The 8,214-nt window shown below is 39.1% G+C and overlaps 1 pseudogene; it reads left to right on the top strand.

Moving 5' to 3' along the window:
• The first annotated feature begins 1,717 nt into the window (after positions 1-1,717).
• Positions 1,718-6,609, top strand: LOC112677776 (ribosomal protein L18-like; annotated as a pseudogene).
• Positions 6,610-8,214: the final 1,605 nt, after the last annotated feature.

The following is an 8,214-nucleotide window of genomic DNA, read 5'->3' as shown; positions in this document are numbered from 1 at the left end:
CAAAAATGTCAGTTTGATACACTGAGGCTATCATGTTTTAGTTTCCTTTTATTTTGAAAGAACAAGACATATCTTCCAAACTATCTGGAGAGGTTGGTTTCTTTTCGCCAGGCTTCAGCCCACCCTATCCCAAGTCTGAAGCATTTTGTTACATGTCTTTGATCTTCTGTTTGACTTCTGCTTCATGGAAAAATGCTCATAAACCTTTAGAGAATGGCTTTCTGTGCTTTTAGATTTATTCAAGAATTATAAACAGTGGACAGATCTATAGCAAAACGATTTTAAGAGCACTTAGGACTCACATGCTAATTTATTTGCTCACCACCAAAAAGGCTTGTTTGGTAAAAAGAAGTTTAAAAAGTTCAACTTTGCTTAGTGAAAAAAAAAAAAAAAAACCTCCACTTTTAAGTGGCTAAAAGTATTGCATTTCAGGTTTCTTCTTCTTCTTCTTCTTTTTTTTTAATATTAAGACCTCTAAAGCAACAATCTTTTTAAAGATGTTATGCATGAGGATTGGCATGACATTTGAAATGGCTTCAAGGGTCCTGTTACTCTTGACATGCTGGCAAACACTTCACAGATGTGCTTTTTCACTGCAGCCATGTCAAGAGAGAATACAAAATCTGCGACTACAAACAAGTCCCTGCATGTCTTACTACTAGGGCAAGAGGAGGCTCGAAGACGTCAGGGCGAGAGCATCCTATTTCTTCTAATCCATCATTACTCTAACCTAATTGTAGACTTTCCACAACTTATGGGATCCACCGTTGAGCTCTACATTCTTAGATGTTGACTAACAATTGTGGCTTTAGATGAAACAAACAAACAAACAAACAAAATTAGAAATCTTTGCCATTTGGTATTTTGCAATTCTAAAAATATCTTTCAGTATAAAATGTGAAAAAGAATTAAAGACTGTTTATGGTCTTGCTTTTTATTTTTAATTTTTAATTTTTAAAAGGCTTTATTTATCCATTCATGAGAGACAGAGAGAGAGAGGCAGAGACACAGGCAGAGGGAGAAAGAAGCAGGCTCCATGCAAGGAGCCCTATGCAGGACTCGATCCTGGGACTCCAGGATCACACCCTGACCCCAAGGCAAACGCTCAACTGCTGATCCACCCAGGCATCCCTATGCTCTTGCTTTTAAAAAATGGACTCTTCTAGAGCTTTACAGGAGTTGCAAACTCATGTCTCCTATGCTGAATCAGTACTATAAGGAGTTTATTTGGAAAATCACTTAATTTCATGTAAAAATAGAGATTTCGGCTTCTATTGAAAAATCAGTTCCAGCAACTTGCTTTTTCTCCAGCAACACCAACTGGAAACAGTAGTGGCTGCATATTTTTTAGAGACAGTTTAATTTTTTAAATATTTGCTATTCTTCAACCATGACATGGGTTTCCTGACTCATTTACCTATGGCCTTTGCTTGGCATTTGGGCCTGTGACTCCTGTATAAGAGTACTCCGAAATACCAACAGTATTACTGGTGTATCCACATGAGGAAGTTTGCAAAATTTAAGCTCTTTTCTCAATAGATGTCCATTGTGCCGAATGAAACCCTTTTCTTCAGCAGGACCCTATGTTGATGCAGAGGTTCTTTGGGAAACCTACACACCATTCTCTCAGGAGATCTAATCCAGTGGCCTTAGTCATTGTTGGCCAAGCTTCAATGGGAGTTCTACTCTGGGCTCAGTGTGAGAAGCATCTCCCGCTATGCAGGTGGCAGGTAATACACAAATCCACAATAGCATGCCAGTTCCGGGAGGACAGAGATTTTCTTTTCCTTGTTGTCAAAGTCTATGTATCTAGAAGAGTGTTTGGCATATGTCAGGTGTTCAGTAAATATTTCTTGAATGAACTAGATGGGTTATTTATGAAATGCACATGCTTTAGTTTAAGCAGGAAATATTTTTTAAATGGCAATTATTATTACTGTTCATTGAATGCCTTCTGTAGGTTAGGTACTTTACAAATGCCATTTTAGGCATTTCTCACAGGAATTCCCATGGGATAGGTACTATTTACCTGTTATATATAGGGACACTGAGATTCAGAGATTTTTAATTATCTGAAGTCAGATACCTAGAAACAGTAATGATTTTTTACTCAAATCTGCTTCCCTTCCAAAAGATATGTTCTTTCTGCTACTCTGTGTTTCCTTTTAAACATAAGACCATATTTTGAAACATTAAGCAAAGTGATGATGAAAGAGTTCTGTCCAAAAGACACCAAAACATCTGACAAATTGCTGATATTGTCAATTTAGTCAACTGGCTTGGTTTTTTATTCCACAAAATCAGCTGTTTGGATGTTTTCTGGACCTTGCAGGAAAGCTCGGTCAACTGAGCATGCAAGAGTTAATCTGTGACCCTGGATCAGAAGGCTTACAAAACTGCCCACATTGAATTGGTTATTCAACCTCAGACTCTCTCCTTTCACCGGGCAATGGGTCTCCCTAGCCCAATTGTTTTTCAGCCGGAGAATCTAAAGGGTTGAATTTTCTCAGTGTCCCCCTTACCTCTAGTTTATCCCACTATGGCTTCAAAGGTTGGTCAAACTCCCCAAACTTTTGGCCTTCCTTGCTTCCTTTTGACTGTATCTGCTTTATCTCAGATCTCCGTCTTTGTATGTCTACCTCTGGCCTGGTAATCTTGCTCCAAGTCCTGATTTCTCCTCTAGCCTGGCAGTTTTGGGTTATGTATTTTTGACTTTGAACAGTAGCCAGATTCAATTAAGAAACCATAGATGTGTTGCACACAAGACTCAAGGCACTTGACTGTAGTTGGACTGATCTGAACTGGTCAATGTAGCTTGAGTCTGGGAAAGTTTTCTAATTTCTGTGTCTCATGATTACATTTCCCTTGCTTCTTCATAGAATTGTGGGAACAGCTTTACTGGTTCTTATAAAGTTGTTAATTGAAAATGCTCATGAATTCAAGGCAATATATTAATATTTTAAACCAAATTTCTGTTAATTTATATCTAAAAATAATTATGTAGGGACGCCCAGGTGGCTCAGCACATGAGTGTCTACCTTTGGCTCAGGGCATGATCCCAGAGTCCTGGGATCATATTCTGCATCAGACTCCCTGCAGGGAGCCTGCTTTCTCCCTCTACTTCTCTCTCTGTGTCTTTCATGAATAAATAAAACCTTAAAAAATAAAAAATAAATAAAAGTAATTATGTAGGTGTAACAAGGAACAGTCTTTACATACAGAAAAATCAAATAATTGTGAAAACCAAAATAGAGAATAAAAATTGAAGCAGATGTAGAAAATGATGACCATTAAGGTGAAATAATTGAACAATTTCTGGAAGTAGGATTCAAATTTTTTAGATAACACATTTATCTGTATGTGTCTCCATATTTTTTGAGTAAAAAAGTAGTGTAGTTTAGATATAATAAAATTTACCCTTTTTAGTATAAAGTTCTATAGTCACAAAACTACCATCATATTAAAAATATACAACAGGGATGCCTGGATGGCTCAGCGGTTTGGAGCCTGCCTTTGGCCCACGGTGTGATCCTAGAGTCCTGGGATCGAGACCCATACCCGGCTCCCTGCGCAGAGCCTGCTTCTCCCTCTGCCTGTGTCTCTGCCTCTGTCTCTCTCTCTCTCTCTTTCTGTCTCTCATGAATAAATAAATAAATAAATAAATAAATAAATAAATAAATAAATCTTTAAAAAATATAGAACAGTTCCATAAAATATTTTCTGTCCTCTTTGTAGTCAAATTCTACTCCCGACCCCAGTATCTGACAATTAGTGACAACCAGTATAGAACATTTGGATTGCCTAATCATTTGCAATATTTTCTGGCCCTCTTCATGCTTCCCTGTGGGAACTGGAGTTACCAGCACAAGCAGATACTGATATTCCAGTGATTGTTATTGTTATAAGTAACAACATCCTTTTCTATGACTCAGGAATCTTGTACACTATGTTAACATCTATGAAACCAGGGCAGCTTACCTTGTTTATTTGCATGTAGGGTAAAATTTCAGACACCATTTATGATTCTTGACTAGGTTATTCATTCCTTTCCAATCTGTATACATCTTTTTTTTCTTGCCTTATTGCATTGGCTAGGAATTCTAGTATGATGTTGAAAAGGAGCTATAGGAGGGACATCTTTGACTTGTTCCCAATCTTGGGTGCTGGAGGTGGGGAGGGATATTAAGTTTCTCACCATTAAGTATGACATAAGGTATTAATTTTTGATAGATGCCCTGTGTTGGTTTTAGATGTTCCCTTTTATTCCTAGTTTGCTCAGTTTTTGCTAAAAGATTTATTCATCTTTGTTCAAGATAGGTATTAATTTGTACTTTTCTTATAACATTTTTTATTTCAGCATCAGAGAAATGCCGACATCATTAAATGAATTGAGAATTTCCCCCATATTTTATATATACAAACTCTGGAAGAGTTTGTACAAGGTTGTTATTTCTTTCTCAAACATTTGGTAGAACTTGCCATGATGTAATCTGGGCCTGGAATTTTCTTTTTTGAAAGGTTTTTAATTAGAAATTCACTATCTTTAGGATGCCTGGGTGGCTCAGCGGTTGAGTATCTGCCTTCAGCTCAGGGTATGATCCTGGGGTCCTGAGGTCGAGTCCCACATCAGGCTCCCTGCATGGAGCTTCTCCCTCTGCCTGTGTCTCTGCCTCTTTCTCTGAGTCTGAGTCTCTCACAAATAAATAAATAAAATCTTAAAAAAAAAAGAAATTCAATATATTTAAAAGGTATAGGACTAGTCAGATGATTTATTTCTTCTTGAAGGAGGTTTTTTACACCTTAATGTCACTGGTTGATAGTTCCAACATCGCTGTCTTATTTGATTGTGATTCTGTTGATTACTTTGTCTCTTAATAATGTATTATTTTTATGTGCTGCTTTGTGTGTCTTGCAATTTTTGGATGAAAGCTGTATGTCTTATGTAGAACAGTACATACTGAGGTAAATAATATTCATGCCTGATAATGGCATGCCTTTTATTTTTGCTAGGCCTTTAGTGTGTGGGATTGTCAACCCAGACAGTAGGGCTGGGTTTGAGTTATTTTCTTGCTGTGGTTACAATCACTATGCAAAAGCTTCAACCTCTAGCATTACCTTGTGTTTAAGGTAGGGAGACGGTTGCCAGATTTTTCTCAATGTCTGCTTCACTTTAATATTTAGGTTGTCCCACTGGGGTTGTGCCTCAGTAAGGACTCTCACCATACTTTTTTTAAAAAATATTTTATTTATTTATTCATGAGAGATATAGACAGAGAGAGAGAGAGAGAGAGGCAGAGACACAGGCAGAGGAAGAAGCAGGCTCCATGCAGGAAGCCCAATGTGGGACTCGATCCTGGGACTCCAGGATCACACCCTGGGCTGAAGGCAGGTACTAAACCGCTGAGCTACCCAGGGATCCCCTCACCATACTTTTGAAGACCATTGTTTCTTGTTGCTGGTGTTTGCTAGCCTGGTGTTGAGAGTGTATTTTGTTGTCCTGCTTCAGTGCCAATCTTAGATAAGTGCTCCATCCCTGTGTCTTGGAGGTGCGGCCTTCTCAGTGATTCTTCTCATCCACAAGCTGGCAATCTCTAATGATCTGGGCCTAAGTGTATTCCTGCCCTTCCCCAGAGGGTATTTCTGTTCCTTTTCTCATCTGCAAGTGTCTTCACCTGTACCTTGGGGGTACCAGGGTGTGATGCTCTTCCTCCAGTGGGATAAGGCTTTTATTCTGTAGGAGACATAGGAGAGACAGATACAGGCAAATCTTCATGCCTTCACCTCAGTGGCTGCTCTTTCCTTCTCCAAGGCTGAACCACAAGTGATGCTTCTCTAGATCATTCTGTCTCTAGTTTTTCCCATGCATACTCAGTGAGGTCTGTGAGAAGGGCCTGCAAATGGGTGTGAGTTCCTCTATGTCTGTGGCTCTCAGTAGTTCCATGCTTTCACTTTAAACTCTGTTCCCTATACTCTCACACTGGACCTTTAAGCATTCTTTAATAATTTTAGTCAGTTTTTTTGTTTTGTTTTCTGGCTCCATCATGGCACCTGCTTTTGCTACAACAGGGACCAAAAGATTTGGTGCAAGGACCCCAAGATCCAGGACTCCTACCTGAGACTGTTGGTTAAGCTCTATGGGTTTCTGGCCAAACAAACCAATTCCACTTTCACCCAAGTTCTGTTGAAGAGGTCATTCATGAGTCACACCAACCAGCTGCCTCTATTCCTCCCCAGGATGATCCAGAAGATGAAGCTGCCTGGCCAGAAAGAGAAAACAGCAGTGGTTGTAGGGACTATATGTCCCTACAATAATGTGTGTGGTAGGAGATGCCCAAACTGAAGGTGTGTGAGCTGTGTGTGAGCAGCCATGCCTGTAGCCACATCCTCAAAGCTGAGGGCAAGATCCTCATCTTTGACTAGTTGGCTTGGGGTCTCCCAAGGGCTGTGGCACCATTTTCCTCTCTGGTTCATGCAAGAGCTGAGAGGTACAGGTATTTTGGCAAGGCCCTAGGAACCCCACACAGCCACATCAAGCCCTAAGTGCAGTCCAAGGGCTGGACGTTGGAGCAGACCAGAGGCCACAAGGTCATCTTGGGCTACACAAACTAACCCCAGATCCTGCCTTGTTATTAAAAAGATTTTGGTGCTGAGAAAAAACAAACAAACAAACAAACAAACAAACAATTGTAGCCATTTTTTTTTTTTTAAAACCAGATTGTATAGCATCTGATGTTTGCTGCAGCTAAGCAAGTGCTCTCCTTGGAGGCATCGTTGTTTGCATTTGTTAAGTTAATTGTTTACCCTGTGACCACAGCTCTGTAACTGATCCAAGAAAAGTTGTAATTTTATAAATTATCTAGCTCTTTTTTTTTTTTTTGGTCGTCAGTATGGAGTGATGTTCTTTCCTGTTTCCTACATCCCATAATGAAGCCAGAAACCCTATTTCTTGACTTACAAGAAAATTTATTTCTAGGTGTTCAAACCATCCACAAGAAAATCTTATTTCATAAACCAAATGTCAGGTAATTTTGGACCTCAAGTAAAAGAAAATCTAATCCCAAATATGTAAACCAAAAGTTTTTACTGCCTTATTTGAAAAGAAAAATGGAAGTATAGGTTTAAATCAAGTTATCAATTTTGTTAGGGTTCTGGGTTCTTTCTCTTTCCCACTCTGCTATCCTCAGGTCATCATTGTGTCCTTTAGAGTAACTCCCTCCAGTGTCCCAAGGTGGCTGCCAAAGTTCTGGACATCACATCACAGAGGTGAAAACAAACAAGCCACACATAAAAATATAAATTAAATTAATGGCCTTTTGGTGTCATTATTTTTTTAAGAGAAAGAAAAAAATCTCCGAAGGCTTCCCATCAGACTTGCCACATGTCTTATTCAACAGGATTGGGTCACATGTGCATCGCTCAGTTGTTGACCTGAATAAGAATGGAACTCCCCTATTTGATTTAACATCACGATTCATCGCTGGCCTGGAAAGGGGACAAATTCCTCTGAAGCACGTGGCCACCTGACAGCTGAGAAAAATCAAGATTCTACTATTGGCAAAGAATATGGGGAATGGCTGTTAAGTGAGCGACTAGTGGTTCCCGGTAGAGTTCATGAGGCATACAGAGGACCAGCTTCACAGTCAGGTGTATCTAGGTTCAAATGCTGGCCCTTTGTGTTTTGGAAAGTACAAAGGGAATAATATTTGATAAATTTTAAATATTTGCTATTTATCTCTTTCCCTCATTAAGTCATGTTCCTTGGCATTCATTTTGATATTATAGCTCAGGAAGGGGCCACGAATGCCACCTCCTGTTGGTAGAGATGATTTTAGATACGGTAAATGCTCGGAATATGGTAGCTATTGTTATCATACAAATAAATACATTTAGCTAAATATATATATTCATAATATATATAAATTTATACTTTTTAAAAATTTTATATATATATTTATATAAAATGCGTTTAGCTAATACTGGCTTTTTTTTCTAAGTAAAGCCCCTTATTATAGCTGCATATTTTGAGAGAAGATAGGGAAGTGTTTTCTAGCTCATTAGCAGAGTGAGAGGCCTTTAGCTGACCTCGCTGTGGCGACAGGACCTTCTATGACCCAGAGCCCATTCTGTGCCCCTGTTATATGCCTGCCTAGCTGAATACATGTATCATTGGCTTTACTCTGAGGACTTGGACACTGAAGCCTAGGCATACGTCTA

Source organism: Canis lupus, chromosome 10, assembly GCF_003254725.2.
Source record: "Canis lupus dingo isolate Sandy chromosome 10, ASM325472v2, whole genome shotgun sequence".
Taxonomy (NCBI): Eukaryota; Metazoa; Chordata; class Mammalia; order Carnivora; family Canidae; genus Canis; species Canis lupus.
Note: the sequence above shows the minus strand (reverse complement) of the source record. Positions and strands in the feature narration are given on the sequence as shown.